We start from the raw sequence: 25,488 nt of genomic DNA on the forward strand, positions 1-25,488 counted from the left end.
TGTCACTGAAGCAAACTGGAGAGAGCCTAGTACCCTCTCCTGTTCGCGTCTTGATATCCTTTCGGAATCTAGAAGTCTCTTGACAGAGCCCGCTATCTCCTTCCTTTTCTTCGTCGGGATGGAGAAACTGTGTGACAAAAGGTCCCAGTGGATTCCCAGCCACTGTAACTTTTGGGATGGAGAAAGTCGAGACTTTTTTCTGTTGATCTTGAAGCCTAGGTACTCTAGGAACTGGATCACCTGACTGGAAGCTTGCAAGCATTCGGTCTCGGATGCTGCCCACACCAGCCAGTCGTCCAGGTAGGCTACTACCTGAATTCCCTTTAGGCGTAATTGTTTGAGAGCTGCGCTCGCAAGCTTCGTGAAAATCCTTGGGGCTATGTTTAGCCCGAATGGCATGGCTCTGAAGGCGTACAGTCTCCGTTGTAGCCTGAACCCTAGGTAGGGGGAGAGTCGACGGCTGATTGGAATGTGCCAATAGGCGTCTGACAAGTCTATAGAGACTGAGTATGCCCTCTTGGGCAGTAAGGTCCTTATGTGTTGCAGTGTTAGCATCTTGAATTTGCAATTCACTATGAACTTGTTGAGTGGTGACAAGTCCAGAATGACTCTGAGCTTTTCCGAGTCTTTCTTGGGAACACAAAACAGCCTCCCTTGGAATTTGATGGACTTCACCTTTCGGATCACATTTTTCTCCAACAGTTCTTGAACGTACTCCTCCAAAACGGGGGTGGAGTGTTGGAAAAAGCGAAGGCATGGGGGTGGAGTGCTGTACCAGCTCCAACCCAGTCCATTCTTGAGTAGGCTTTGGGCCCAGGGATCGAAGGTCCAGCGATCCCAAAATTTCATCAGTCTCCCTCCTACCGGTATCATTTCACTTGGACTGCCGTCCTGAGGTCTTGCCTCCCTGACCACGACCACCTCTGAATCCCCTTCCCCTTGAGGGGCGCCTAGACGAGCCTCTGGCTGCTCCTCTAGGTTTTGCACGAAAGGAAGAAGACTGTCCTTCGAACGTTGGGGTGAATGTGGTTGACTGACCTGGCACAGCCTGGGGTACCCACTGAAAAGCAGTCGGGGTTTGTGCCACCATCTGGGGCACTGGAGGCAAAGGCAATTGCAGTTGCTGTTGCTGTCTATAAGGCTTGGCTGGCCGAGATGGTAGCCTAGTCCTCATATTCTTCCTCTTTGGTTGAGGACCCTCATCCGGGGAAGATTTTCTTTTGATAGCCAGGCCCCACTTCTGGAGAAGGTTTCTATTCTCCACGGCGGCCTTATCAACAACCTCTTTGACCACATCGGTAGGGAAAAGGTCTTTTCCCCAAATGTTGGAGGAGATTAATTTCCTTGGCTCGTGTCTCACCGAAGCCCCGGTGAACACGAACTCCCTGCAAGCTCTCCTTGCCTTGATGAAGCCATAAAGGTCCTTCGTCACTGTGGCTAGGTGAGACTTAGCCACTACCATGAACATTTCATGGACCTTAGGGTCACTTGCCATTGTCTCAAGAGTAGTCTGATGAGACATTGAGGCAGCCAGTCTTTCTTTGGTCTCGAACTCTCTTCGTAAAAGAGATTCGGACAGCTTGGGGAGGTCCTCGCCGAATTGCCGTCCGGCAATATCAGCCTCCAACTTTCCCACTGAGAATGTCAGATGGACATCCTTCCAGTCTTTGTGGTCCATAGGCAGAGCCAGCGACAAGGGTTTACACTTCTCCAGGGAGGGGCAAGGCTTGCCGGCCTCGACTGCCTTTAGGACAGCCGCAAACCCTTTCTGTAAAAAGGGGAAGGCTCTATCAGGAGAGGACACAAAAGAAGGGAGCTTCTTGCTCAATGCAGCTACCTTCGAATTAGAGAAGCCCCTCTCTTTCATCGAGGATGAAAGTAGGGCTTGAGCCTTAGCGTGGTCCATAATAATGACCTCCTTCAGCTCTGTCTCCTCCCTTGAAGCTGTTCTTTTCTCAGCCGGACATAGCAGTCCGGATATGATGCCTTGCTGGGCCAGAATTCTACCTCCTCTAGGGGAACTGAACCCAGCTTATCCGAGATGACGATCTTTCCAGTCGTCATCGGCATGTGCTCAGCATACCTCCATGGGTTAGCATCTGAGCATATGGGAAGGTCTTTCACATTGAGCCTTTTCTGGGGCCCATGTGATTCTGCTAGGGACTGCATACGCAGTTCCATTGCAGCCGCCTTCTCCTGATTCTCCTTCTGCATTTGTTGGATCATTCCAACAATCGAAGAGAGGGCCTGTCCCAGTTCTACTGGGAGACCAGCCGATGTTGAGGGGATAGGCTCCGGCATCTGAACCGGAGTAGCCGACACCTCGTCGACCTCATCCTCTACGACATCCGGGGTTTGAACTTGATCCTGACCTTCTGCCAGGAGGTCTTCTTCCAAACGTTCGTCCAGGTCAGACATCCTGTCATACAACTGGATGTCTTGCATCGCAACTGCGACTTCCGCGTCCACCTGGACTTGATCTTGAGGGATCTCCTCTTGAGGCTGGGGAATCACTGCCTCAGCTGATGCCTGGGGAAAAAGATACGCCCTAATCTTCTCACTTGGAAGATAAGGACCAGAGGTGTTCTTCTTGAAGCCCCTTACCCAAGTACGAAGCTTTTCCCTTGCTATATCCCTTGATTCCGCCGTTCTAGGGGAATCAAAAGCCTCAGTAATCAGGTTAGTGCATACAGTACATACCTGAGGGTCCCAATACTGGAGATCATCCTTGGAGACAGCGCATGCTGCGTGTCTCCTACAACACTCATGTCCGCAGAGGTTCTTGCTGCGGACATTGCAGAAAACATTTCCGCACTTCGGAGGGTCCTCCTGTAAAGAGAAGAAATTTCCATGAGTATCAAGTGAACTATGTATCACTGGATATGCATAGTATAGCATAACAATTCATAAAGGAAAGACACACACTTGTGTTTCCCTCACAACCCATTGTTGCAGCCTTCCAGATAATAAAATCAAAATGGTTTATCTCTTCTAGAGTAACCAATGCAAGGTTTCCAGAGGAAACAGGTGGAGCTCACACCTAGGCAATGATTTTAAAATCCTGGATAATAGACAGGGAAGAACTCTGCTTCCTATCTGAGGGCAACAGCAAAGGGCTGTGCAAGAAAACACAATAGTGTTAGAAGATACAGTGCTGTACCTAAACCTTTACTATAGTTTTCTTCTTACTGTATATGCTATACAGAAGAATACTAGTACAGTATAGGAGGATGTGTGCCGGCCTGCCTTTGCCAGCCGGCACACACCACAACTAGCTTTAAAGTATACTACTTAACAGCTATAGGGCGGCAGCACTCTGGTTCAAATGCCTGTGCCGGTCGGCAGCAACTGCCGGCCGGCAATAGCCAGTGTTGGCCGGCAATGACTGCCGGCCAGCAACTACACAAGGTAGTACCCAGCTGCCGGCCACACTCTTGGTGACCGGCAGACAAGGACTGACATAAGCCGGCCGGCAAAGGTATAAGACCGATGCCAGCCGGCAGCAAAAGAACCAGAAGATTACACTGACAGGTACAGCACTAGAAGAAAATAGAATGGATGCCGGGATAAGAGTGTACACAACCCCCCAAGCCCGGCAACCAAAAGAGTGCATATAAGGAAGGGGAGAAACTTAATTCAGGCTTCCTTGACCAATGCCGTCCGGCTCTTCCGGCAGGCATGGATGAGGGACCAAGAGATGTCCGGGCAGCACTCGAAAACATAAGACCCTTGCCGGCCAGCATCTCTGCCGGCCGGCAATGGGCTTAGTCAATTCCACATCCCAACCTATACTAGGTCCAGAAGTAGAACGACGTACGGTACAGTAATACCCCTGCCGGCCAGCTCTGCCGGCCGGCAAGGTACAGTACAGTAATGGCTAGGCCATTACGGAGATAGAGGGGGAAGGGACAAGAGAGTCCTGCCAACCTTGCTTTAGTGACAGATCACCCGCAGCCAAGAACTTTGTCTTAGCCTAAGGGAGATCTAAGGGAATGGGCCAGCAATACTTGCCAGCTTCCAGAGCACCAAAGCAAGGAAGGCGTTGCTACTCCCAAGGGAAGAACTTATCCTCCCCCGAGAACAGCAACAGGACTTAGTCTGGTCGATCACAAAAGAAGGAATCATAACTTACAGAAACCTTCGGTAGTGACCTAAGGGAGCTAAGCTCCCTTTGTAAGTGTTAGGTCAGCGAGGGAGACTCTGCCCCAAGCCAGACAACACGGACTCAGACTAAAAACTCTGTTGTTCTGTCCCTCTTTGAACCAGACTTACTGGAACAGGAAGGTACAGTAACACCCTAGTATAGTTTTATCGAAAATAAATTCGGAAAAAACCACTTAGGGATAAGCCCAAGGCTTAAACAGAGGGAAAGGGATTGCATACCTTCTCCGAAGAAAAGAAAGCAACCGGGGAGTATGATAAAGTATACTAAGGCTCCATAAGCAATTAGCCTAGGCACCAAGAGAATCGATTACCTAATTCACCGAAACTCACACGTATACAATCTTGGAAATATTCCACACAGTCTTAAATGTATAAAATATAGCCTAAAGCTTCAATAAAATTTTAATTACACTCGGAAAAACCAAAATCATGCATGAAGTACTAGGACCAAACGACTAGGCTACTTGGCCTAGCGTAGGCCAGAATGGCGAATACTTCGCCAAATAATACTAAGCACGAAAGGAAATCCTATGTAAAGCTAAATAGCTAAAATTTATTAAAGCAAAACAACCAGGAATGTCACTCTGACTAACTAATTTATACCTAGCGAGTGACAGTGTCCAGGACACCTCTGGTAGGCTACGGCCCTTGTATCAAAGATTAATCCTATTAATCACTCAAAATTTTACCAAGAGCCTACATTTATACATAACAGACACTATACTCAACTTATCTGAGGCCAACGAAGACGGAGAAACCATGAAAAGCTGAATAAATCCAAGATTTGCGAGAAAAACAGGAAAAAACACCGAGTTGTTAAGCTACGCAAAAAGGAATACAGATGGCGCCAGGATTGGCGCCAGGCACGCATACGAATCGGGGGAGAGGGAAGCCTTGGGAGCGGCTCCCCTTTTTCTTTCCCGAATTCGTATCTCGTCAATCACCTCCTACGAGACGAAATCTCTGTTCAGGTCGTAGATTGCCATGTGACGTGTCTAGAATACGTCCTCTGATATGTCGCGATATCCCTTTCACGAGGGATACTCGCTCCAGGAGTTAGAATTCTGATACCTTAAGGTAAATTCTCTGGGAATATCGCCGTAGTTGTAATATACCCTAGGAAGCTACCCTATAGGAACTTCCATCAGGACGACATGGCTTGAGCCCAAATATATATATATATATATATATATATATATATATATATATATATATATATATATATATATATATATATATATATATATGTAGTAGGTTGGCCAGGGTCCCAGACTTATGGGCTCCTTTGAATGGCCAGACAGTATTACATTGGATCTCTCTCTCTCTCTCTCTCTCTCTCTCTCTCTCTCTCTCTCTCTCTCTCTCTCTCTCTCTCTCTCTCTCTCTCTCTGGTTACGGCTCAATTTTCTTCTTCCCACACATAAACCGAATAGTCCGGCCTATCCTTTCCACATTCCCGAACAATTCGTCTATGTTCAAGGGGTTAATTACTGCAACGTAGTTGTTCAGTGGCTACTTTCCTTTTGGTAAGGGTAGAAGATTCTTAAGCTAGGGTAATCAGCTCTTCTAGGAGAAGGACACTATAAGAAAAACATTTGTTCTCTAGTCTTAGGTAGTGTCATAGCCTCTGTACCATGGTCTGTCCTGGGGTAGAGTTCTATTGCCTGAGGGTACACTCATGCACATTATTCTATCTTATTTCTTTTCCTCTTGTTATTTTGAAGTTTTTATACTTTATATATGAAAGATTATTTTAATGTTGCTATTGTTCTTAAACTTCTCTTATAGTTCATTTCCTTATGTCCTTACCTCACTGAGCTATTTTCTGTGTTGGGGCCCTCGGGCTTATAGCATCCTGCTTTTCCAACAAGGGATGTAAGCTTGGCAATAATAATAATAATAATAATAATAATAATAATAATAATAATAATAATAATAATAATAGATAGATATGTTAATTTGCCCTCAGGTAACCCCTCACTTAAAGAATGTGGGCCTCCGTCTCCCAAATACCCCTGTCGATCGGTTGTTGACTTTCAGACACTTAACTATAATTACAGATTTGTTATTTTTGTTTACTGTGTTTTTTTTATTTTCGTTGTGTTTTCGTAAAATATTTATCATTATATTTTGAAAAGCTCATGGTAATTTATATTGTAAAATCTTATAGAGCAAGAGAACAAAGGATTCGTTGAAGGTTGACACGTAGATAAGTAAATTTTGGTCATATTGGTTATTTGAAGCATACAGCCATTGAGATGTTTGGAGGAATCGTATATTTACTTGAAATAATTTTTGAATGCAAGTTCCTCATGTATGTTTTATATGGTTGGTACATTTTTGGTGGAATCCGCTTTGTTCTAACTGTCACTTAAATCTTTTTTTTAATGAATAATGAATCCTTTGTCTTCCTATGCTAAGATTTTTCTGAAGAATCCCAGAAAAATTATATTGTAGAGCTTTCAAGATGACGTCATTGCATGACGTATATCCACTGCGTGTTAAGAACGCCAAGAATTTTACAGTATAAATTTTACTTTGAGAATAAGACCCCTTACCTTTGATCATTACTGACTCTCCTGTTGCAATGACATTTGAATAATGGAATTTATGATTTATGTTTTTTTTTTCCTTTTTTTTTTAATAATAATATTCTTCGTCCCTAAATTTGTATTTATTCGAAACAACGAAGAGATTTTCCTGTAATAGGATGAAATTTCATGCTTGAATTAGTTGAATGAAATAAGAAATAAAATTTGTGGTTATAGCAATATACATATACTTTTGTCACTTTTATTTTGCAGCTTGGGCGAAGTCATTGTTCAGTTGCAATGGGATTTGTTCAATGTTTTCATAAGTGATTTTGTTCATGACCAGTTGTAATTAAGTGCCAGGAATAGGTGCAGTTAATTAAAGGTCAGTTTTAGGTGGAGTAAATTACGGGTTGGGATCACAAGGACATATTTACACGACAATTAAGTTACAGTAGATTTTACCGCCAGGTACCAATCAGTCGTATCCCGACCACCTGGGAACCAGGGTGATTTTAAATAATCTGTTTCTCAAGTTTAGAGGGAAACTGATTTATTTTTTCCACTTATTTATAGCTAATTAGTTTTGAGATCAAGTGTAATATAAAGAAACACACTGACAACTCTGCTCAAGGTAATTTTATTTGATTATTTCGAGGGTGGTTCCAAATTATTTATTTCAAGGCAAATTGTGAGCCAATTCTCATAAGACAACCCAGAATATGATTGAACAGTGATTATTAGAAATATATGACTTTATGAGCAACAAGTTCGACGTAAAATTTTATGCCAATTCCCTACTTAGACTTTAAGACACGTTACTTATTGCGTGTCTGACAAGTGTACCCTGTCTGAATTACTGACAAGGGTTGCTATTTGCCGCTTGTACCTATTCATTTCCATACGTGTTTCATTTGATTTGGTGTCATTTAGATGACAGTACAGTTCGGCAAAGCATAATGTTCTATGGTAATAAAAATTCATGGTATGTATATATATACAGTATATATATATATATATATATATATATATATATATATATATATATATATATATATATATGTATATATATATATATACATATATATATATATATATATATATATATATATATATATATATATATATATATATATATATACACCCTTATTTGTTGTCTCCATTTTCACTGAACATTATCTTAGTTTTACTCATTTTTATTTTCAGTCCTACAATTTGGTTTTCTCTATTTAAAAATTCTATCATCTTTTGCAATTCCTCCCATACCTACTGAACAGAACTGTCATCTGCAAATCTTAAGTTGTTTAGGTATTAATGTTAATTCATACATTTACCCAGTTTAATTTCTTTAAAACTTCTTGTAGTTTCATTGTGAATAATTCAGGAGAGATGTGGTCTCCTTGTCTAACGCCTTTCTCAGTCGGAATTTTCACACTATCTTTGTGTATTTTTAGTATTGCTGTATTTTGTGTTTAGATGTCTAGCCTTTGAAGGATTTTCATTGTGTACGTCTGTATAGGTATCTGAAATATTTTTTCTTTAATTTTTAGCGTAATTCTATGATAGGAAGTATGTTACATAGATAACATCCGGACATCTCTAAATATCTAGGCAAGTATAGAAAACTTGGAGAGAGAGAGAGAGAGAGAGAGAGAGAGAGAGAGAGAGAGAGAGAGAGAGAGAGAGAGAGGAGAGAGAGTGTATGTATATTTTCTTGGCAAGTAGAAATGTTAATTCTATACCCTGAGGAACGTGAGCACATTTATTTCACCTTGCTCCGTTTCAGAATAGATTATAAAACACCGCGGAATATTAATGCACCTGTTTAGTAATCTTTGTAAGATTTTGGAATGCGCTGGGGTTTCCAGGTCCCGGGATTTTTATTTGGTTAAAGATAAATTGTCACATAATGCAGATGTATGTTCTCGGTGTATCTCTGCGATGGTTATCATTATTTAGTAGTTGTTTACCTGTGACTGTGACGTCTACTTTGAAATTTATTTTATTTTCATCTCGGATGTCATACTTCGTTTTAAGTTTTAATTTCTTTTTTCCTATGTATGTCATAATGTAGATGTATGTTCTTGGTGTATCTCTGCGATGGTTATGATTATTTAGTAGTTTACCTGTGACTGTGACGTCTACGTTGATATTTTCTAATTTTCATCTCGGATGTCATACTTCGTTTCAAGTTTCAATTTTTTTTTTTTTTTTTTTTTTTCAGTCTTTCTATGTATGTCCAGTCTGCTGAGACAAACGTTCGATGTTTTTTTAAGTGGATATAGCTAACTGGAGTCTTTCAGAATAGTTATTTAAAGTGATCTATGAGTATTAGCATACATCTATCTGTCTTTACACAAGTAATATTTATGATTGTTGTTAATAAATTGATACGTGACGATCGAAATCAAGTGTCAAGACTCACCAACACTGGGAATTTTTTCTTCGTACACATCATTGTGGGAGCGGGTCCTTCTGTAAAAGGTATTGCTATATTCAAATTTCTGAGGTGAGAGCGATGTGGTAATGATTTGTCACGCTCTCACTTAATATCCAGGATGACTGCTTTCATGTTTGATGTAGGATAGAGGGTATGGTATTTGTTGGTGTATTTAGAACTACTCATTTCCTTACTTGAATGACATTTGTAATAATTTTGTTACTTATTACGTGACGTGATTGACGTCAGTACTAATTTCCTAACCTCGGTGCCGTTTGGTTATTTGGTGCATTTTGTATATGATAAGGTAATTACTTTAGTATGTAGATGACACTTGTCTATTTGGAGACTGCTTTTGTATTTTGAAACTATTCTTGTGTATTGGATATTTTGTTTCCTGTCTACTTAATTTATCTGTGTTCGTATGTCCCCTTTAGAATAGTGAGATTAATATAATTTTGTTTACTGTTGGGATACAATATTTTTACTCTAACTAATGTTATTTGTCAGGGTAGAGGAAAGTGATCCTTGGAGCAAAACTGCATATATAAGTTCAAGTGGTAATATAGTAAACATGCGGCCAGCTTTGTAGTGGTCGAGCTTAACTCCCTGGGCTGGTAAATCTCGTCCTTTGATTAATCATAAATAATAAAACTGCGAAAGCCAAAGTGTCAATTTTTAATAATTAGCTACCTCAAGAAGTACTTGTTAATGAAATACAAATATGTATTTGTAAATTTACCCAAAATCATCCCAATAAAAAAAAAAAACCCTGACAGTTGAATAATAACATATTTGCTAGTACTCAGGTACAACTTTGAGTGGCATAGCCACATATTGTTCAAAATCTTGTTTTTCACAGCTACAAAAAATCTCAGAGGGATTGAGTGTCATTTTGATTTTGAAGTCAGGTGGTTTAACTGAAAGCTAAAAGAGATTTTTACCTCATTAACTCGACAGAAAATATTATGTTATTGGTTTCGTCCTGAGGAATGAGATGGAAATCAGAGGTTTTGGCATATAAGGGTTTTTATCCAGCTTCATTGTAATAACAAATAAGCCTGTGAATAATATTGACAATATTGCATTGCATTTCAAGATGTCATAACATGATATTCCAGGAAATCTGTTGAAAATACTATGCATTTCAATGAGGGAGTTTGCTTGTTTTCTACTGAGTACACTTTTAGTGTGCACATATATATGTATATATATATGTGTGTGTGTGTTTGTGTATATATATATATATATATATATATATATATATATATATATATATATATATAATGTCTGTGTATATATGTGTGTATCAGTATTCATATAGTTAGATATATGATGTATAATCCACACACACATGTGTATATATATATATATATATATATATATATATATATATATATATATATATATATAAATATATATATATATATATATATATATATATATAATGAAGAATAATTCAAAAAAATTTGTATTGGAATCAGGTGGAAATGTTCCTAAACAAGTTCAAGGAAATTTATCAGAAAGGACCAAAACCCTAATTAAGAAAGGAATTGAAATGAGGGTAAAATCTAAGAGAGATGAAATAGAATTAGCTGAAGTATCCAAAACAATAAACACACTAAAAATCCAAACTATTCGTTAACACAATCAGACCAAATTCGAAGAAACACTGAATAAAGAAAGAAGCATCATAATGATGAAAAGAAAACTTTGATCAGGGCGTCAACAGATGTTTGCTTTAAAGGATGAAAATGGAAATATTATCCACAATAGAGATGGAGTGATAAAAATTGCAGAGGATTTTTATGCAATGCTATACAAAAGTGATATAAGAAATAACTTCAGCAATGGAAATAATGAAACACCTGAGCCGGTAACAAACATAGCAGTAGGAGAAGTAAAGAAAACATTAAAAGGCATGAAAAGAGGCAAATCAACAGGTGAAGATGGCCTAAAAATTGATTTAATAATAGATGGAGGAGATTTCATAGCAGTAAAACTCGTTGAACTCTACACCAAATGTCTTTAAGATTGCTCTATATCTACTATAGCTTGGAAAAACTTTATTGTTATACTAATTTATAGAAAGGGAGACACAAAAGACCTAAAAAATTACCCCCCAATGCATTTACTCTCCCTAATATATAAGATATTGACAAATATCATATTAGGCTGATTAGAAAGACAGCCAGACTTTAATCAACCAAGAGAGCAGGTAGTCATTGAAAGTGGGTATTCAACAACTGACCATATCCATGTAATTAACCAGCTGATGGAAAAATCAACAGTAGTATGGCTTTTATAGACTATGAGAAAGCTTTTGATTCTTTCAAAACTTCAGCAGTAATGAAAGCCCTTCAGAGACAAGGAATAGAAGAATCGTATGTCAGAACAATAGAAGATATCTATACAGGAAGTACAGCAATCTTAGAACTACATAAAGATAGTGAGAAAATCTTAATTGAAAAAGAAGTTAGACAGAGACACATTATTTCTCTTGAATTATGCTTAGAATTTTTAAGAATTTAGATTGCAAAACTATACTAATTAGTATTAATGGGGAATACTGTACAACTTAAGATTTACAGATGACATTTGTGTTTAGTGAATCATGGTAGGAATTGCAAAAGATGATAGAACATTTGAATAGAGAAAGCAGAAGTGCAGGACTGAAAATTAATGAATAAAAGTTAGATAACGTTCAATGAAAATACAGAGACAACAAATAAGAGTTATGGAAGAACGTTTATAGGTTGTTTATGAATGTATGCACTTAGGACATACAGTAAATGGATAGGATTCCGAAATTAAAAGGATAAGCATGGGATGGAGAGCTTTTGGTAAACAAAATGAGATTATGAAAAGTAAAATGCAACTCTAAAAAGAAAAGTATTTAATTAATTGGTCCTACAAGTATTAGCTTAAACATCGGAAACGTGGAGCCTTACTACTCGTAATACCTTATAACATAAGCTAATTACAACTCAAAGGACTTTGGAAAGAATAATGATGGGCATAGCACTAAAGCCCTGTCCACACGATCGAGCATGACCAACGGGCAAACAGTGATACCAGGCCACAATAGTTTGTGAAAATAAGGATTGCTGACGTCAGAAGTGGGAAAACTAAAGGCAGGGATCTGGCAACACTTTATGATGCCAGATCCCTGTCTGTGGTTTTCCCGCTTCTGACGTCAGTAACCCTCATTCCTACTAACTATTTTGGTCTGGTATCACTGTTTGCCCGTCGGGCATTCTCGATCGTGTGGACAGGGCTTAAGAGACAGAAATAGAGCAACACGGATACGAGAGGAAACTAAAGTATAGAATATTCTAACATGTAAGAAAAGCAATGGACATGGGCAGGACATATAATGAGAATCACACATTGAGAATAACTTAATGGGTCCCTAGATATTGCAAAAAAAAAAAAAAAAAAAAAAAAAGGGGGGGTAGGGGAAGGAAGAGAAGACGATGGAATGACGACCTAAGAAAATTTGTGGGTATACAGTATACTAGCATAAAACGACTATAAACAGACGTGAGTGGAAGGACGTCTGCAGTGGACTAGTAACGGCTATTGATGATGAATCTATTTTTGTATGTATATATATATATATATATATATATATATATATATATATATATATATATATATATATATATATATATATATTTCATCATGTGCAGTACTATATGAGCATCCATAAAGATTTTATTGTTAATTCGGCACCATTTTTATTCGAGTTGTTCCTTTGTTATTAATGTTTAAGGAAACAAATGTAACCTAAATGTTAGTGGGAAAAAGTCTTTAACTTGAGCAACGGTCGAGGCATGATAATCCGTCTCTTGCGCATCATACACGTCGCCCATTGCATTATGCATCCGCGTGGCATTTTACTTGTCTTAAGGGATGTATAAAAATGGAGTCCTTTATTTGCATGATCATGAAATGTCTGTTTTGGTGTGTCTCTGTTTTTGTCCTTTTTTTCTATTTTTAAGCAACGGGTGAATGGTCCTTGGTTTAGGAAAGGGAGACCAATTTTTTTTCCTGTTTTTGTGTTGTTACGTTGGGGTGGAAATCGTGTTTCCAGGCCCACTGTTGCCAGGCTGTTTTTTTTTTTTTATCTTTTTGAATATTCCCTTTTATTTATATGTGTGTGTCCGTGTTTGAGAGAGAGAGAGAGAGAGAGAGAGAGAGAGAGAGAGAGAGAGAGAGAGAGAGAGAGAGAGAGAGAGAGAGAGCATTCTTATTGTTCAATTTTGTGAAGTGATTTGCACTGCATAATATCAGTATTTTTATTTCAATAGTTTACACCAATAGAAAAGCTTTTAAATTTATGATAATTATTATTAGGTATCATAAAGGGGCAATTTTGTTATACCTCATTTAAAGAAATTCTAGATTCAATTCTGTTTGCTGTAGAATAAGAAGTGAAATAACCTTTAATGAAACTGGGTCGAGTGGATCTATATTTAGTCACCTCCCGTTTTCTGATTCTTATCTATCTCGTCGAGGCTTGAATATTCTTGCAATTCAATACATGATGGGTCTTTTACTTTGTTGATATGACTATTTATACTTGATTGTGACCTTGGTAATTATAACGTCGAATGTATCAATCAGTTTATCGTAGACTACAGTTTATGATTAATTCTTAGCTCTAAATTTTAAATCAGTGATATCACTGAACGATTCATGTATTCACTGATGGAACAGCAAGATTATGAAGTTACATGAATTACGAGGGCAGAGAACTGTCCATATTCATGTTAACACTCGAACGAAGAATTTTTAGGTACCAGATTCCAACAGGTAATTTTTTGAAGGACATATTACAGTTAGGGGTTAGTATAAAGGAAATATTGATATGTATATACATTAACTGATCGTTAATGCTGCTGTAACAGGAGAATCTCTGGAAGTTATGATCGGTTTATGCTTTTCATTTATGCCTGCACAGTATATTCCAGTATTTTTGTAGGTACATGTTTTGTTTTTGTTTTAATAATTATTGACACCAAATTTTCTTTTTGGTACATTATTTAGAATTTTTATAACTAAAGTGATTATTCACATTATACCTTAGAAGTAAAAGGTATTTTCCTGTAATATGTGAATTTAAACGCCTGGAGGGTGTTGCCCGAAATATATGCAAACCATACCACGCCATGTGTTCTTTCACTGTCGCCAAATAATCCGTAATTCTTGCCTCCCAAGTTTCAAAATCATGATCAACCAATTGAACAATGATTTAAAGTCAACAACTAGGATTAAGTGTTTACTTGTTGGTAAGCAGTATATGTTGAATCGGAGAATCGCATGATATAGTTAAAAAAAAAAAAAAATGAACTATTGTAATTAGTATAAATTCTTTATTATAGGCCAATGTTTTAATTAAAGTCTTTGCAACCTTGTACTTCATTGCTTGCCTGCTAGATGTAGCTGTCAAAGGAATTCTTAATCAAGTACATAATTCAAGTATTGCTTTCAGCTAATAAAAACAGATTCTTCTCAAATTTTTGATGGCCGGGATAGTCCACGAGTGGCCCAAATATTGGTCAAGAGAAAATAAGGCTTTAGGCCAAGAATCTTTTCCACAAATATTTGAGAAACTGAAAAGTTTTATTCGTGCGCTACCCCTTCAAAAGTTCGAATGATTTAAGAAAAAAAAATACACACACACACATATGTTTATATATATATATATATATATATATATATATATATATATATATATATATATATATATATATATATATATATATATATATATATATATATATATACTGTATTTACGATATACCACAGGGAAAATAGTAAGGGTGATTATGGTACACTTAGAGTACGGACTTATATTTAAACATTAGTATAACAAAATAGCAGTAAAAATATGACTCTTGTATTTGTAATGACGCGTAGGCACCTTCCTGATCTCTTATAACATTAGTCAAGGGAAAACGTCATAAGTGACAGGCCAAGTAACCAGTTGTTTCTAGACCCTCAAACATACAATTTCTTTATATTAATAAGAGTTTATCTTAGTAATTTGAATACCCATTTTTATACAGAAACATATACATGAATATATACCTACACTTATACATATATACATACATGTTCTCATATATACATACATATAGTAAAGATCGGAAATATTAATATCACACAGACATAAACAATATGAGGCCGCGTAAATTCCTCAATAGACCATGTGTCAAAAGTCAAGCCTGTTTAAAGAATATAAAGTTTATAAAGCTAGGAGATCTCTTAACTTATAGATCCATCTAGTTTGTACATTCCATATCCTGATATCCTTTATATGAATTATTATTGAAATATATTGCTAAACTTCATGACATTTCTTTGTTATAAGTTAATGGAATAAACCAATTTCTTTACATAGGTCTAATTAAAAATAGGATTTTGATCTTTCAACATGAACAAATATCGTTTTGGTATCTTGAAGCGTATTTTTCTTATGCTGTCCAATTCTCTTTTCAGGCGATTTGCCATTTTGAGCAATATAGAATAATTTCACTTGCATTATGCATCCCTTGATACTGTCAAAAGAAGTTTTATGATGTTTTCATTGTGTTAGCTACATTAACATTTAATTTCTTTTTTTAAATAAATGCGGAATATATTAAGAATACAAGTATTTTTTTTCTGTATTATAGGTTTCTATATAGTTAATAATAATGAATTTTGTTTGCTGTTATTAATAAATAGCCTAATACAATTTCAGGGTAAACCTAATTTCTTGTATATAGTCCAAATTTTGTTTACTTCATTGTCAATATATCCATGGCTGCAAACCTGCAATTATCTAAAAAATATCGAAGTGAATTGATTTCTTAACTTCGTTACTTCGATTTCAATAGCTTTGCACATATGCAGAAATATTGGTGGGATTTCTGTATCACTAAATTGAATCTATCATTACACCTATTTAAATGGCAATTCAAAAAATATGTTACAATTATTCTCGAACTCTATAGTAAAATTTATTGATGATACCAACCCACTCAGTATATAAAAAAGGATATAAATTCTCATCTCCAGGCCACACAATTTATGCTGTTGATACAAGCGAAATAATTTTACATTATCGGGTATAATATATATTTCATTTTAAAATAATTCCATGTATAGCTTACTATATACTGGTGATAAGGAATTTCCCATGGGCATACCAAACACATAAGCTTTAAATTTATTTCTCATAAAGTTCAAATGTACAACCCTTTATATACAGTTTAATCACTTCTTTTACAGTATTATTAGAAAATTGTAAATCCAATTGCCTACTTTTTAGGGTATCGGATAAAATTTCCAAAACGTCATCAATGGATATTTCAGTTAAAAAAAAAAAAGGAAAAAAAAAAAACATCATCAATGACAGATGCCAGGATGCCAGAAAACTTTAAATCAATCAATCAGTAAATGATAATACGTCATCAAAACAGACAGGCCCAGATGAACAGTTAATCTGAACATTATTTACTTTGCTAATTAATTATTAAGTCAACGTTGTAACTTAATCCTTTGGTCAGCACAAAACAAAGGATTATAGATATTAACTAGGTATTGAGACATTGCATAATATTGAACCCATATGATAAATTATATATTGGACTAGAGGGATAATTAGGCCTATTGGTTTTAATGGCCCCATACATATGTGGTAGTATTCGTGAGTTTACACAAAACAGTTTATCAATATTTTCCCCTCTCAGTAATTATTTCACTCTTGTTGTGAATACTCTTCAGTGGGATTTTGTCATAGTTCTTTATATCATATCTATCTATATATATATATATATATATATATATATATATATATATATATATATGTATATATATATATATATATATATATATATATATATATATATATATATATATGTATGTATATATATATATATATATATATATGTATATATATATATATATATATATATATATATATATATATATATGTATATGTATATATATATATATATATATATATATATATATATATATGTATATATGTATATATATATATGTATATATATATATATGTATATATATATATATATATATATATATATATATATATATATATATATATATATGTATATATATATATATATATATATATATATATATATATATATATATATATATATATATATATATATATATATATATTTACACACCTATATATATACACACAAAATGTGTGTATATTGTGTATTTGTGTATATGTGTATGCAAAAATTATAAATGAGGGGAAATGGATCCATTTGCATCTTATATTTACTCTGTTTTGTACCTATTTTAATCTGCAGAATTTATACATTGCTGAGCATTAAACTGTTTTTGTAGTAATTAACCAAAATATATTTGTTCTTCTCCCAACTAAGTGTCGTGATTTTCGAAAGACAGTTTAACCCGAATTGATTTTATTTTGTTGAATTTATTTGCAATAATTAGTTTCTTGAATATATCTGTTGGCTGAATATTATACGGAATATTTGATTATTTAGATTCTAGATAGATTTGATAAACACGACTATGTAATTCCTTTTTGTATTATCGTCATAATATTTGGAGTGCAATTCCTGCTATATTTGATTTTATTACAGACCTGATACATGAAGGTTATAATATTTTTTTGCTGTCTTTATCGTTTATGAAGGAGGAAGAAAAAGTATAAAATTATTTAAAGATTAGAATAGTCTCTCTCTCTCTCTCTCTCTCTCTCTCTCTCTCTCTCTCTCTCTCTCTCTCTCTCTCTCTCTCTCTCTCTCTCTCTCAGAGGTCAAGCATACTGTATAGTCATTTTAATTTATTTTTCCTTCTCTCCTGTTTGGATAAGAGGGGTTAGGCTAAATAGCATCGTTATACAGTATTTTTGCCATTTCGCACGGCTTTGGTCATCGTCGATGTGTGGATGTCCGGTGGTCTCCCAATGCCCTCTCTCCCTTGTCCGTTCCCCAGCTCTTCACTGGGATGAGGGATGGGGGAGAGTGTGAGGATGTGTCTGCCTATGCCTTGCCTAGAGACACATCCGGAGGGGGAGAGAGAACAAGCCCCAATTATTTTGACTTTCCTCCTCCTCCTCCTCCTCCTCCTGGGATACCTATCGCTTCTACTTCCTCACCTTGACGTTTCCAATTGGTGGCTGCTTATTCTCATGTCATTTCTAAATGTTTTCTTTTTTTTTTTACATTTCCTCTGGCTTCGTGTGTTTTTCTTTTTGTTTGAACCTTGTATTCTTACATTTTTAGTTTCCTTGATGGATCATCTTTTTGGGATTGTTGTAATTTTTATAGCATATATATATATATATATATATATATATATATATATATATATATATATATATATATATATATATATATATATATTGTGTGTGTGTGTTTGTGTGTGTATTGTGTATATATATATATATATATATTATTTATATATCTAAATATGTGTATATGTATAAGAGAGAGAGAGAGAGAGAGAGAGAGAGAGAGAGAGAGAGAGAGAGAGAGAGAGAGAGAGAGAGAGAGAGAGAGAGAGAATATATACGCTGTTTATAATGAGCTAATCGCGAACTATTTGCTTGTGACATCAGAACGAATAATATTGTCCATTGTGTATTTTTTCTCTATTTTTCTGTGCATCTCTGTGACTATGTCAGATCATTCCTTTAGATAGCTCCCTGACATAAAGATTTTTTTTTCTTCGAATTTTTTTGTTTTGCTTATTACCTATAATTTGAATTTTTTTTTTGTCTATTCACTTTGCCTAATTACTTTTGTTTTTATGGAGTTATAAAACTGGCTTTTGTATATATGATTTGTCTTTTTTTGATAGTCATTAGAGTGAACAGCTCATAAACAATGAAACACGTTTAGCATCAACCTGTTTGAAAAAAAAAATATGTTTTTGAAGTCTATTATTAGAAAATATCAATACTCAGTTTGGGCCCTGTAAGAATAAGACTTATTGAATACTGTGTGGTACTTAACATAGCTTAATGGAAGGCAAGACTATCAGAATTAACTGCATACTTAGTATAAAGTGGGTGACGGTGCATTCTGGGAAGAAACTTACAGAGACTGCACAATTAGGCAATTGAACGTTATTAATAACAAGATCAGGAATAAGCGTTTAATAAATCCGATTTGATGAATGAAATAGAATGGGATTATGCTGCTTGAGACCAAACAGGCAAACCATATACTAAACCACTACAAAATAAAATATCATTTCAATATATATATATATATATATATATATATATATATATATATATATATATATATATATATATATATATATATATATATATATATATTAGGGTGTTTATTGAACTGTCTGTTTTTATGACCAGAATGTATGGGTTACATGCCGTGTCACGGTGGGTTTATTTTTAATGTTGAAATGCCTTTCTTATATGACATAAATGGCCTTTTTGGTTAATATTTTTCATTTCTTGATGTAATCCAGTTTTTATTAAGTTTTTGGAGTTATTATTACTTTTATTCATTATCAGTTTTTAGTTGATCTGTCATGGTTCACGATTTCTCCTCAGAGCGCATGTTGTGGGTATAGTCATTGAAGAAAATGATGGTGCAATTGGGAACATTTGAGTTCCACTGAGCCAGGACCCTTACATTATTCCTTTGCAAATTAGGGTATGTTAATTGCGAGGCATATAATTCTGCTCACATAGTTTGGTCACAATTATCGTTAATGATGGCAGAAATTTTTAGACCCATTTATGGCCTGTTTTGAATACACAATGGCTGTGAACTTCGAATAGAGCAAAAATAGAAATGAAAAAAAAAATATAAAAAGATGCAAAATTGCCTTTTGTGTATCGCGCAACAATTCTTTATCATTCATATGTTGTAGTTTTGTTTTGCGGTATTTTCTCCTCCTTAGCTACTTTGATGACTATATTCTTTTCGTGATACAATCATTTCCTCCTTTTGATCATAGTAATTGTATTATAATCCTCTACATTTTGAAAATTTTTAAGTATCCTATATTTTGTAATGGAAAGACACACTCTCTCTCTCTCTCTCTCTCTCTCTCTCTCTCTCTCTCTCTCTCTCTCTCTCTCTCTCTCTCTCTTTTTGATGTTGCTTCTTTGCTACATATATTCGCATAATCACACACACACACACATATATACATATATAAGTATATATATATATATATATATATATATATATATATATATATATATATATATATATATATATACATAATTTGTGTGTATGTGTATACACATAGTAAACACAAATGAAGAACTACAAGAAAGGCTTTTAGCATGTAAAAGATCCCTAGAATAGAAAAGGTTGAAGGTGGACATTAGAAAGACTGAGCTTATGATTTGTAGTGGAAAAGGCTTTGAAGTAAACAGTCAAGTGATAAATGCAACAGTTATGAAACAGAACAATGAATTGACTGATTGGGATCAGTAACAACAAAAGAGGGAGATACTGAGAAATCAGTGTGACAGGGAGTGAAAGAAGCATGGTGAAAATGGAGAGGAATTATTTGATTTATTCTGGACAGAAATATGATATTAAGGCTCACAATGACAATCTATAAGATAGTTATCAGGCCCCTACTATTATATGGGGCAGAAACTTAAGCACTAAAGGCAAGAGGAGGGACTTAAGGAGAGAACAACCGAGACGAGGATGGTGAGATTGATTGCTGGAATATCACTCCTGGAAAGGAGTGAGAGCCAAGATATAAGAAGAATGCGTGATATAAGTAATGTAATGGAGAAGGCTGAGGAAGCTCATCAGAAATACTATAGGAGAAAGGAGCAGGAACCGATCAAAAGAGCCAAGATCATGCCAGTGATGTGGGCAGGAGTGTGTGGCGTCAGCGGATCGGATGGATGAATGTGGCGAGGAGGGACATGGGTGAGGTTGGATAGGGAAAGAAGCAAAGAATATAGATATATGTAAAAAGTTGACTCGAGCGGCCGACTCTGCAATACAGTTGGATAAATAAAGTCGAAAGATGTGTGTGTGTATATATATATATATATATATATATATATATATATATATATATATATATATATATATATGTATTTCTTCCTTTCTTCCGATGAGGTATACTTCTGCGTTCTTCCTTTCTTCCGATGAGGTATACTTCTGCGTTCTTCCTTTCTTCCGATGAGGTATACTTCTGTGAACCACATCTATAGGAGACCTCTGGGGTCCTTCTAGTTCCAAGCAGAAAAATTCGAATTGGCCTCCCCACAAATTCCTACCCCTCCCGCCACCAGGAATGACTGGAGGTCATCTCAGGCCTTGACCTGGCCCAGGAACCCTATTACAGTCCTGGTCGCCTTTGTATTCGGTCTTCTCTTGCTTCATTTTGACCCGATTTTCTTACCAGTGTCGTGTTCGAGTGTTGTGTCCTTGGTTTTCCTGTGTGTATGTGTTGATTGTACAATACCATTGAACATGGAAATTGAGGGTGTTCATCGTTGGTTTCCATTTGGGGAAGGGTAATCTTGTGGTTCCTCTCTTTCGCACCTAGATATAAATCTGCACTCATTGTACATTTTATGTTGGAGTGGTCTTTGTTCTTGGGAGAACAAGTGCCCCAAGTGTATGAACTGGCCTAACTTTCAATGGAATATATGGCCATAAAGAGGACGAAGTTGTCGAAGAAGGACCAGTCGAAGGAGAAGACAGTTCAGCAGGGCGAGAAGAGGGAATGTTCCAGTTCCCCCTCGCTCGAGATCATCTCCCCAGTCTGGAAACATTGTTACAAGGGTAGTCGTAAGGACTTGTTGCCACCTAGCCGCAGGAGCCGTCATGGCAGCGGTAGTAGGGGTTGCCAGTTTGGCCACAACTAATCCCGTTCAGCTCGCATAAGTCCTTCTTCCCGGGATCTGCGGAGCCTTGTAAGGGAGAAATCCCTCTCCGCCTCCCTTCACATTTCATCTGCGCCGCCTCAGAATTCCACGGTAGTCGCCATTCCGACCCAAATCTCCCCGCCCAGGAACTCCTCTAGTGGACACCGCTCACTGATCGGGTCCCACTCCCAGGAACGTTCCATACCGCCTTACCCGTCATCACCAGGGAAGTTTTCATCTCATGGGCAGCCTAGTGTTTACAGAGATATCTCGGATGGGTATTCCTCCAGACCACTGGAAGACCACACTTCCTTGGATGAGGCTTCTGTCTTCAAGAGGGTCATCACCTTTATCCGCTGGTACAATGGTATCCCCTACCTGCCTCCTCTGCCCACTCCGGAGAGCACCTCGAAGGTGCAATTCATGTATGGTGCCCAGGAGAAACTAGATAGCTCCTAACCCTGCCCTTGTCGCAGGACAGCTCATATGCCCTCACCAATCTAGACGGGGCCATCGTTGGTCCGAAAAAATCTCTCCGGTCGCACCCCTTGAGCAAATTCCTTTTGCCAGCGATGACTTGTCAGAGGCGTTTCTACGCACCGGAAGGCATCCTGACAGGACATATGTCGGTAGAGAATAATCTTGCGGCGTTCACCATAGGCTTTTCGGAAAACAGGATGTTGAGCAGAGGGCTGAACTTCTCGTTACAGGAGGCCACGTCCATGAAAGCCTTGGCCTGACCAAGAAGATGCCGGACAGGGAGGCTCGGCTCCTCAGGAACTAGTCGATCAAAGGGGAGTCCCTCTTCCTGGGACACGTGGTGGAAGAGACCCTGGAGAATAAGCGCAAAGCCAGTCAGACATGGTGTTCCACAGGACTTCTTCTGGGAAAAAGTCTTCCCATCATCCAATTGATTCCCGCCCAAGACCGGCTCACACCCCTCAACCAGTGCATCTGCCCTTCGGACCTTCGTTAAACAGGTGGTCCGTAGTTACGTGTCCCTAGTTTGGGCGCCCCACCATTCCTGCCTTCACCTGCTGGAGACCCATCACCAGCCGCTACCCCCCATAACGGTTGCTTCCCCATGAAGAAGAAGGACCAGAGGATCCCCTCGCCTTCAGACTCCATGGGTATGGGGATGCCTTTTGTTACGTTGGACCTATTATAGTGCCGACCCTTGGAGAGTGCAAGTCTTGAGGGGAGACTACTGCATCCTCTTTCGGGGTGTCCTCCCCCCCACTCGTCAAGAGTTGGGACGCCCCCTTTGTTCAAAACAAGGATCTACATCGGAGGAAGGCTCTGGAAGTGGAGGTGGAGGAAATGCTAATGAAAGGGGCCATCCAGAGGGGGACGTTGGCTCACCGAGGTTTTTCAGCCATCTTATCCTTGTGGAGAAGGCCACCGGCGGTTGGATACCAGTCATAGACCTGTCTGCCCTCAACAAGTTCTTGCTCAAGACTCCCTTCAAGATAGACACACCAGGATGGTCCTGGCAGCCATCAGGAAAGGGTACTACATGCTGTCCCTGGACCTGTAGGATGCATATTTCCAAGTCCTGGTACACCCGTCCAGCAGGAAGTTCCTCTAGGTCGAACGGGGGAGGTTCCTTATGTTTCAACTTCGCAGGTGTTTACCATAGTCTTCACCCTGGTCTCACAGTTGGCCTACAGGAAAGGGATCAGACTCTTGCGGCACTTGGACGACTGTATGTTACTTTCCTCCTCAAGGGAGGTCTGGTTGTAGCAGAGAGACAAACTTCTAGCATTTTGCAAGGAATTGGGAATTGTGATTAACTGGAAGAAATCCCAGATGTCCCAGCTACAAAGATGGTGTGTCTGGTAATGGAAATTTGTATAACATTATTCAGGGCATTCCCAATGAGAGAGAGGCTTGACAGGTTGGATGTAGTTGCCCACTCGTTCCTTCAAGGGGCCTCAGCACCCCTCGTGGACTGGCAGCGCCTGGTGGGATACCCGGTGTTTCTGGAAAAGTTGGTACCTCAGAGCAAGATCAAGCTACGTCCAGTCCAGTACGATGTCCACGACAGGACTGTTCTTCAGGAGGAGGAAATCCTCTGCAAGATTCCCCTGTCCCAGTAAACCCAGGAGGGCTCTCCGGTGGTGGTCGGGTTGAAGTAATACACTGAAGGGAGTCTCACTGTGGAATCCTCCTCCGGAACTCCAGTTATTCACAGAAGCATCCAAGGAGGGGAGGGGGGCTCACCTACTTGAGGAGTCCCGGTCAGGGAATTGGACCCCTGAGGAGAAGGCTCTGTGCATCAACAAGTTGTAACTTCAGACGGTCCAAAAAGCACTTCAGTCCCTAAATGTTCTGGTCATGGGGATAGGGGTAACCCTAATGTGCGACTAAGCCACGGTGTTGGCCTATGTGAAGAAACTGTGGCCTCAGGTCTTGGTCTTTCTGCAGCCTAACAGAAGAAATCCTGGAGTAGGCTGCAGACAGGGGGACCTCTGTGATGGCAAGATTCATTCCAAGCAGAAGTAACATGCTGGCAGATGGGCTCAGCAGGAAGGGCTAGGAGATAGACACAGAATGATCCCTCCATCCGGTCATCTCAAATCATTTAATTACCATATAGGGCTCCTCCTCCCTGGATCTCTTCACAACGAAGCTCAATCCCAGGCTCCCAGTTTTCTGTTTGCCATTGCGGCACCCTGCAGCTGTCATGGAGGACGCCTTCCAGCACTCATGGGACGGCCTGGACCCTTACGCCTTCCTTCCTTTTAGTCTGCTGCATCAAGTATTGAACAGACTACAGGAGCCAAGTGGTACAAGCTTCACTCTGGTGGCTTCGTGGTGGCTGGAAGAGGAGTGGTTACTGGACCTCCCGGAGTTGGCAGTAGAGCTACCTTGGTTCCTGCCACTCAGGGAAGACCTCTTGAAGCAGCCCCATTTCAAAAGGTTCCACAACGGGCTGCAGAGCCTCTCCTTTAATGTGTCGAGGTTATCCAATGTCTCCTTAGGAGGGAGGGCTTCTCATCGAGAGTACCCGTCCACATGATAGGTTATCTGAGGGATTCATCGACGGCAATCTACCAAGCAAAATGGGCGACGTTTGGTAGGTGGTGCGAACAAAAGAAGATCAAGCCCCTGAAGGCATCGATCCCTCAATTAGACGATTTCCTACTACACCTCAGGATGGACATAGGCCTCTTTATCCCAGCAGTGAAGGGGTTCCAGACGGTCTTGAAACAAGTGTTCTTGCTGTCAAGGATCATCTTGATCTCCTCATAATGATTCGCCATGCTCCTGAAGAGCTTCGAGTAGTCATGTCCCCATCAGCCCCTTCGAGTTCCGAAGTGAGACATGGCCAGTGTGTTGGACTCCTTGAAGAAGCCCCAATTCAAACCCCTCAAAGACATCCTAGACAGGGAACTGGCATTGAAGACAGTCTTCCTTCTCGCCTTGGCCTCAGCCAAAAGGGTCGATGAGACTCACAGCCTGTCCCACGA

This window comes from Palaemon carinicauda, chromosome 41 (assembly GCF_036898095.1).
Source record: "Palaemon carinicauda isolate YSFRI2023 chromosome 41, ASM3689809v2, whole genome shotgun sequence".
NCBI classification, from domain to species: Eukaryota; Metazoa; Arthropoda; class Malacostraca; order Decapoda; family Palaemonidae; genus Palaemon; species Palaemon carinicauda.